A 7,499-nucleotide genomic window follows, 5' to 3' on the forward strand; every position below is an offset into this window, starting at 1 on the left:
ATCTGATTAATTTACAAAGTTAAAATGCTAATTATTAAATAACATCGAGTACTCTCAACTCCTTAAATTCCATGGAGTAACATACTTAAACATTATTGGTGTTTTCATAGGTTGGTAAAATTTATTCTTAATATTATGTCTGTTAAGTTCTATTCTTTAGAACAACTAGTCTTAAAAATTGGGGTTTATAAATTATGGTAAAACAACAATTGTTAAAGTATTGTACTACATTACAGAGTCTAAGTTTTTCTTTAAAAACTTAATTTGGTAATAATTGTGGAATGGTCATTCTTTGTATATTAAATGTGTTCATATTTTCCAGGTATATAAGCCTTTAGAGCAGAAAATTTATCAAACTGTTATTCTCCAAATTAAACTTGTCCATAATGGTAATTTTAATAAGAAGAGTAAATGTTATTGGGGATTTATTTCTATCATTTAATGTTCTATTATAGGACCTGTCATCAATAGGGTATATGTAAAATTTGTTACTTTTTACACTGAGATAAAAAAATTTAAATGTAAATGTATTTCTAAAAGTTAGTCAGAGCCTGATTTGTTTAAAGGTTAATATCATGAAACATGAAAGCATTTTGCCACTTTGCCACACAAAAGGAAAGTTAAAAGCTCTCTCAGCCTTTCTTTAATTCATGTTTTAGGTATAATGTTAAATTGTGTTAACTAATGTTCATATAGACTCAGGAATCAATATATGTAAACTTCTTAAAATGACATTTAAGAAAGAGTGTAACGCACAATAGAAAAAAGGGACAACAGTGACTGAGATTGGGGCCTCATGACCTCATAGCTGTGGCATACCTAGTGCCTGGGAGTGTTCCTGTGCAGGAGCACAAGATGCCTAACTACTGTGGCAGTACCCTCCCTGGGGAGGCTCTGTACAAGAGTCCTATCAGCTCTGACATTGATCTCAGGCACACAGCTCTTGGGCAGGAAGGAATTCTTTTGCTAGATAACCAGTGTTTCATCAGCTCCTTTCTCTTCCACGTTACAGTAACTTTGGACAGTTGACTTCCTTGAGAGCTACACAGAGCTCCTAACATTGCACTTTGTAGCTGTGAAAAAAGTTATGTAGATGTCTTAGTCTCTGTAACTTTCCTGAAAACAAAGAATAATGCTTACATAGTCTTTAACCTAATAATAAGACACGTATAAAGATTGCTGACATAACTCTTTAGATCTGCATTTCCATCAGAGAACAGAGCTCCATCTGATCTCAGCTTAATCTTCAAAATCTGTGTTTATAAACTTTTATTTTCAAATACTCCTTTGCCCCTCACTGAACTTGAGAATTTGTTCATGCTGGTCATGGCAAAGGAGGAAAAATTAGCTTCAGGATTAGAACATTTTACCTAAGATTTGTGAAGAGCCCTGCCTTACCTGAGATAAGGCTTTGCCTCACCTGCTGCATGTTAGAATGGCTCCAAGGTAAGCCAGACTTTAACTCATTTAAAGTTGTGTTCAAAAGTTTGATGTTTGTTGTAAAGATTACTGTGATCTCAAACAGGGGATATAATGAATAACTCAGCCAAAATTCAAGATAGCTATTGCACAAACTGAATGTTTTACTGTTGGTGATTCCATTTAGTATTTTCTTTATAAACTCTAACTGTTGCCTGATTAATGTTTCACGGAAGTACTGCTTCAAGAGCAAACACCATAAATTAACTTGAAATAGTAAGCCATAACCTATAGGACAGATAATGTAGACCCCAATTAGATAAAAGGGGGTAAATAACTGTAAAGTCATAGACATTGAAATTAAACCCCAGCACTCTTACTTTATGACTGGTGAGACTAGCTTGCTGGATGGTTAAGATCAAACTTAGAGATTGAAATTAAATACAGAGGCCAAGAAAAACCAGTATCTTGCCCTCAAAGTCAGCCTGAATCCAGGGAACAAGAGGACTTCTCTAAGGAGGTTTGAAACTCTGGGTCACACGTACTCCCAAACAGGGAGATTGATGAGACCACTAGGGATAAAAAGCCAATCAGTGCACCTGCTGCAGAGAGGGTCATGGAAAAGGGAGACATCCCTGATGGTTCCAAGGGAAGCCACCTCATCGAGGAGACCTTGCCTAATGAGTGGCACTAAGGAGCTAAGAAGCTGCTCTCAAGTTCCCCATGAGTGACCCCTGTGGAAACTCAGCTGACTCTTTAACAAGACAGGAACAGGTCAATTTGACCAGCTTGATCTTAGACACCTAGCAAAACAGTTAAAACCAAAATATAGCCATTCTTGGGCATTTAAAAGAAACAATGGTTAAATGTTAACTTAAAATATACACTTGTGTTAACCCACTAGAATAAAGACTGGAAGCTACAAAAGAGAGATTCTTAGGCAAATGTGCCTGATAACTATCAAGAGAAACTTCCAGAGTCAGAAGTTTTTGGTCAGTTTAAGGCCTATAGACCTTCCTAAGCTACACAGGTAGGCTTAATCTATGTGTGGTAGTATAATTATCTAACCCTAAGTAACAGAAGTATAGAGATCTCTACTAAACACAGGTTATACCAATAAAGAGATATTTTACAAAAATCAGATGACATTAAGTAGCTTAACTATATTTTCTGGGGACATCAATGACATTAAGAGTTAAATGTTATGTTTACATTCCTGATAATCTGGACAATATTAAAGTTCACAAATAAAGGCCTTATCCTCTCCAGCCTTTGTTAGGCCTTGCTATGGGAAAACCTTCTCAGTTTTTCCACCACCTGGTGATAGATTATTGACTTCTCTCATCTTCATGATATTCATTGGCATGTTCCAGATTCTGCAACATTTATATTGTATTAATCTCATTTCAGGACTCACGTCTTTTTGTTCTTCTCTCATAAAAGCACCCACCCTCAGATGCCTTTACAACCTTCTCTTCTCCAACTAGACTTCTACCATGGACCCCCTTGATTGACCCAATTTCTAAAAAGGGAACTCCAAACTGCTTGCCCCACACTGCCTGCTTCCAGCTCGAAGAAGCCAGAGCAGTCGTCATCCCCCTTTCCCTACATCAGTAAGGAGTTCCTAAAACTAGAGGGGGGAATGAAGTCAGAATTGGGGACAGGCAGTTAGTGTAGAAATAGGGAATCAGTCAAATCAAGGAAATGAAGTCCATGAAAGCCATCTGCCTCTGGAAGTCTGGAATTTGAAGACTGCCCCTGGGAGAATGGACTTTTTACATCACACCTGCAAAACCAGGCCTAGTCATGTAGGCAGGAAGGAGAGATAAGGGGGGAAAGAACTGGAGAACAAAAGATCTTCTTATAAAAACAGAAACGGGGGAATGTAATATAATAAATATAAATATAAAGCTGCTCCCCAACCCTTTACGCTGCAGTCATTTCCCCGCCTCCAACTTCTTGTCAGTCTGTGAACATCCTAGCTAGCTATTGGTTCATCAGTCAGCTTGCAAGTATCCTTCGCCAATATTGGTCCCGATAACCCATGGAATTCAACTGCTTAAGGATAGCTCCCTGCCATTTTTCTCTCTGTCTTCTCCTCACATTCATGTTTTTTCTCTCCTACTCACTTTCTTTCTCTCTCCTCCTTGCTTTTCACACTCTCTCTTGCGTGCACTGTCTCTCTTCCTCTCATTTTCTCTCTTGTCCTGCAGGGAGACACTGTTTGCTTAATAAACCCTCTTATGTGAAACAAAACAAAACAAAACAAAACAGAAAAACACTGTGATCAGACATTGTGTGATTTCTATTCTTTTAAATTTATTATGGAACAGAATGTGGTCTATCTTGGTGAATGAGAGCTTAAAAAAGAATGTACCTGACTGTTGCTGGATGGAATAGTCTACAATCCTACATCATATCCATTGGTCCAAGGTGCTGTAGTTCAACTATGACCTTACTATTTTTCTGCCAGCTGTATCTGTCAAATTCTGATAGAGAGGTATCAAAGTTTCCAACTGTAAGAGTAGATTCATTTATTTAAGCTCATAGTTCTGTAGGTTTTTTCCTCACATATTTTGAGGATCTGTTGATAGATACATACACATTAAGAACTGTTCTGTCTTCTTGGAGAATCCACCCTTTTATCATTATGGAATTCCCTTCTTTATCCTTCATCATTTTCCTTGGTCTGAAGTCTGTTTTGTTGGAAATTAATTGCAAGTTTTCCTGTAACAACAAAACAATCCTAATAGAAGCAGATATAATTGGCTACTTCTTAAACACCATGCAAGCAAGAAGAGAGGGGAAAAGAAAAAAAAAAAAAAAAAAAACAAGAAGTACTTTTGAAATTCACAGCCTAGAGGTAAGGGGTTAGAGACCAGCAGGAGTTCACATTTAAACTAGGGAAAATGTATAAATTTGGGCATATTAATATAGAAATGTAAAATATACTTTGAGTGAACTAAACAGATAACCAAAGGCACAGAGAGTAAAGATTAAGGAGAAATTCTCCAATTTGGCTGAAGGATCAGGGAGAAGTGCAAAACTGTACCTGACTGGAAGTTTGGAGCCAGATTTTAGTGGTTCTTCCATGAGGGAAGGTATAGGTCTGAGATTTATTGTATAGAGTGTTATAGATTCAACTAACTATAGGAATGGTAAATTTATTGAAGAATTCTGAAGATGAAGAGTAACATTATTCTACCTTTAAACATCAATCCAGCATCAATATATATATTAAATAATAAATCATGCCTGAAATTTACAAAAAGATAGCTTTTAGCCACATGTATTAAATTAGTCTTATAAATAGACACCTATTAAATTTTCCACTCAGTGATGCTCCTCCCTAGGAACTGATCTAGCTGACCCACAAAATCACCAGACTCAATTCTGACATGAAAGATTATTATTTCATGGCACCATGTCTCTGGCCATAGAAACTGACCTAAGTTTGATTGACCATTGACTGTCCAGTGCCAGAATTCTGTCCCTAGAATTTGATTGGTTCTAAGAGGTTCCACCTTCAGTCTGATGTTTTTTCTGAATAGAAATGCAAAATGTTGGAGATTACCAGTTGTCATATCTCATGATATATCTGGACAGTGTAGCAGAACAATCTGTGCAAAGAAAAAAAAAAAGAAAAAATTAAGTGGGTACCCAGAAAGGAAAGAGAAAGATGGAGAGAAGACTCTGCCTTTCCCACTGCCCATCTGAAGGCAGCTATATTCCTGTCTGGGGGGCCTGGGGGACCCTATCGCCTTATAGCACACCTTTCACCAGGCGTCTCCATTTCTGACCAGGTGATTCTGACAAACAGCCAACTTATGGAATCACTGACCACTTCATAGAATCCTTTGTCTATGTCCAATAATTTTGTAAGTGTACAAGCATTATTTGTAAAATAAATAATTAGCAGTTGATTCTGTTTGGATTTCTGTTAAATGTAAAAGATGATATATTGATGAGCTCAACTGTTTTTCTGAGAATATCCAACAGGAAATATGCTTTAAAGCTGGAGGATTATTTGCCACTACATGATAAAAGAAGACAGTGTTAGAGGTAAAGCCGCCACAGAAGCTGCAAATGAGTTTTGGACATTCCAATTATGTTGGGTTCTTTGAAGTATAATTTATAATGACTGAATGAATATCAGTTATATTTTTAATAAGAATTTTCTGTTATCTTTAAAATGAAGTTTCTCTAAAAGTTAGGACAAAATAAAATTTTGTTTTTCAATAGTCCCATGGGTACCTCTTTGAATTCTTACCAGTAGTTTGGATTATTTTGTCCATGAGATTTTAACTATCAGTAGAGGAGTAGGGAATATCTGTGAAAAAATGTGAAAGAAAATATGGTTATCAAAAAAAAAAAGAAAGAATGATCAGGAAATCAATAAATCAACAGTCTATTTCAGAACCTAATATAAAAATAGAGTAATTATGAAAACTTTGTAACTCATAAAACTAGTTTATAAAACAAGTTAATTCTCACCACCATAATAATGTAGGACAGACCCTCCAGCACTTTCAACATTAAAACTATCATATGCAAGTGAACAACAAAATGAGATAAATATCATATATGTGTTTATATATATGATAAATCTATATGTATGTTCATATATATGAACCATGTATAAACATTATATATGTATATACATGTATATATATATAGAGAGAGAGATTTGTGTTAATTTTGTCATTTGCTTATTCTTCTACATTAAGCACCCTTATGGGTCAGCATTTTAAAATGGTAGAAATATAATGCCAAACAGAATAAATATGGTTCCTACTTCATGGAGTTTACAGTCAAGTGTTAAAGGCATAAAATGAAGCAAAACATAATCATAACAATAAGGACTGCTACATGGTATTACAAGGAACATAATGTGTATACTATGTGCAAAGTATGCTTTTGATTCAATATAAATTAAGAAACAGAGAAAGGAGAGATATTAAAGGTGGGGGGTAGGATGTGGGTGAGGGAGGCAGGCCATAAAAGGTTTTTAAGGTGGGAATTTACAGAATAAAACTGGCATCTAGTATGAATGCTCCAAGGAAGAAAAGAACCAAGAGAAGACCTGAGTGGCTCAAGTTTATTGAGCATAGATGAAAAAACAGAAGACACATCTGAAGTGAGAAATGGGGCCAGGACATGCAAGATTTGACGGACTGTCAAGGGAAACCTCCAAGATTTTACTGTTCACTCAGACAATTCCTTCAAACTCTGGCTTTATACTTCCTTGACTCTAAACCTCTAATGATCTCAAGCCTCCTATATCCACTACCTCTTAAACTTATAATTCCTCTGTTGAAGCACCCCACAGCCTAAGAAAAATGTCTGGACCTGAACAAGTTGTCAATCAGTTCACCCCCAAATTTACTCACCATCCCTTGGTCCCCTTTTACCACACTCTACTTTCTCAGTTTTGATTGGGAGGCTCATCATAAACTCTCCTGGAAGTTTGCTTGTATTATTCATCTAGATTTCTTTCCACCATACATATGTCCAACTTTGGATGAATTCAGCGTCTATTCTTACTGGTAACTGTACATTGCTGGGAAAAAATTACACAGCAGGATTGACTGCTTTCACTATGAACTAGTGGTTACAAACCTTAAATTGGCATTTAACATTGTCTAAGGTTTTAAAGTTTTCATTAGACTACCATATCTTGCATTTGGTCTACTGCAACATCATATCCTTTCCAGTCATGCTCCACATTCATGTGATAATTTTCCTTTTAATTCACTAAGAAAAGTGCAGCCACCATAAAATATACACACATACCTGCATCCCCACATGTCTTCTTCTCCCCATTAAGAAACATACATTGCTCCCCTTGCCGAATTCATTCTATGCATACCCTTTAAAGAAAGAAACATACAGAAAACATTACTGTGAAAAAAAAAACAGTGTGTGGCAAAATTAAAAATCATCCATGATCCTCCAGAGAGGAATCAGAACAAATCCCATAGATTAAAAAAAAGAAGGCAGAATGACTACAAAAATGAATTTCTTTCATTTCTTTTAAGTGAACATCACTGAACAGAATACAAGTGTAACACATGCAGCTA

At 36.1% G+C, this 7,499-nt stretch overlaps 1 long non-coding RNA gene across 1 annotated transcript; it reads right to left on the reverse strand.

Annotated features, from left to right (window-relative positions):
* Window positions 1-4,446: 4,446 nt before the first annotated feature.
* Window positions 4,447-7,286, reverse strand: LOC124961085 (uncharacterized). Its single transcript, XR_007104229.1, has 3 exons — window positions 7,213-7,286; window positions 5,690-5,749; window positions 4,447-5,039 (listed from the first exon to the last, which is right to left on the reverse strand). It is a non-coding gene; the product is annotated as an uncharacterized LOC124961085 (long non-coding RNA).
* Window positions 7,287-7,499: the final 213 nt, after the last annotated feature.

Source organism: Sciurus carolinensis, chromosome 12, assembly GCF_902686445.1.
Source record: "Sciurus carolinensis chromosome 12, mSciCar1.2, whole genome shotgun sequence".
NCBI classification, from domain to species: Eukaryota; Metazoa; Chordata; class Mammalia; order Rodentia; family Sciuridae; genus Sciurus; species Sciurus carolinensis.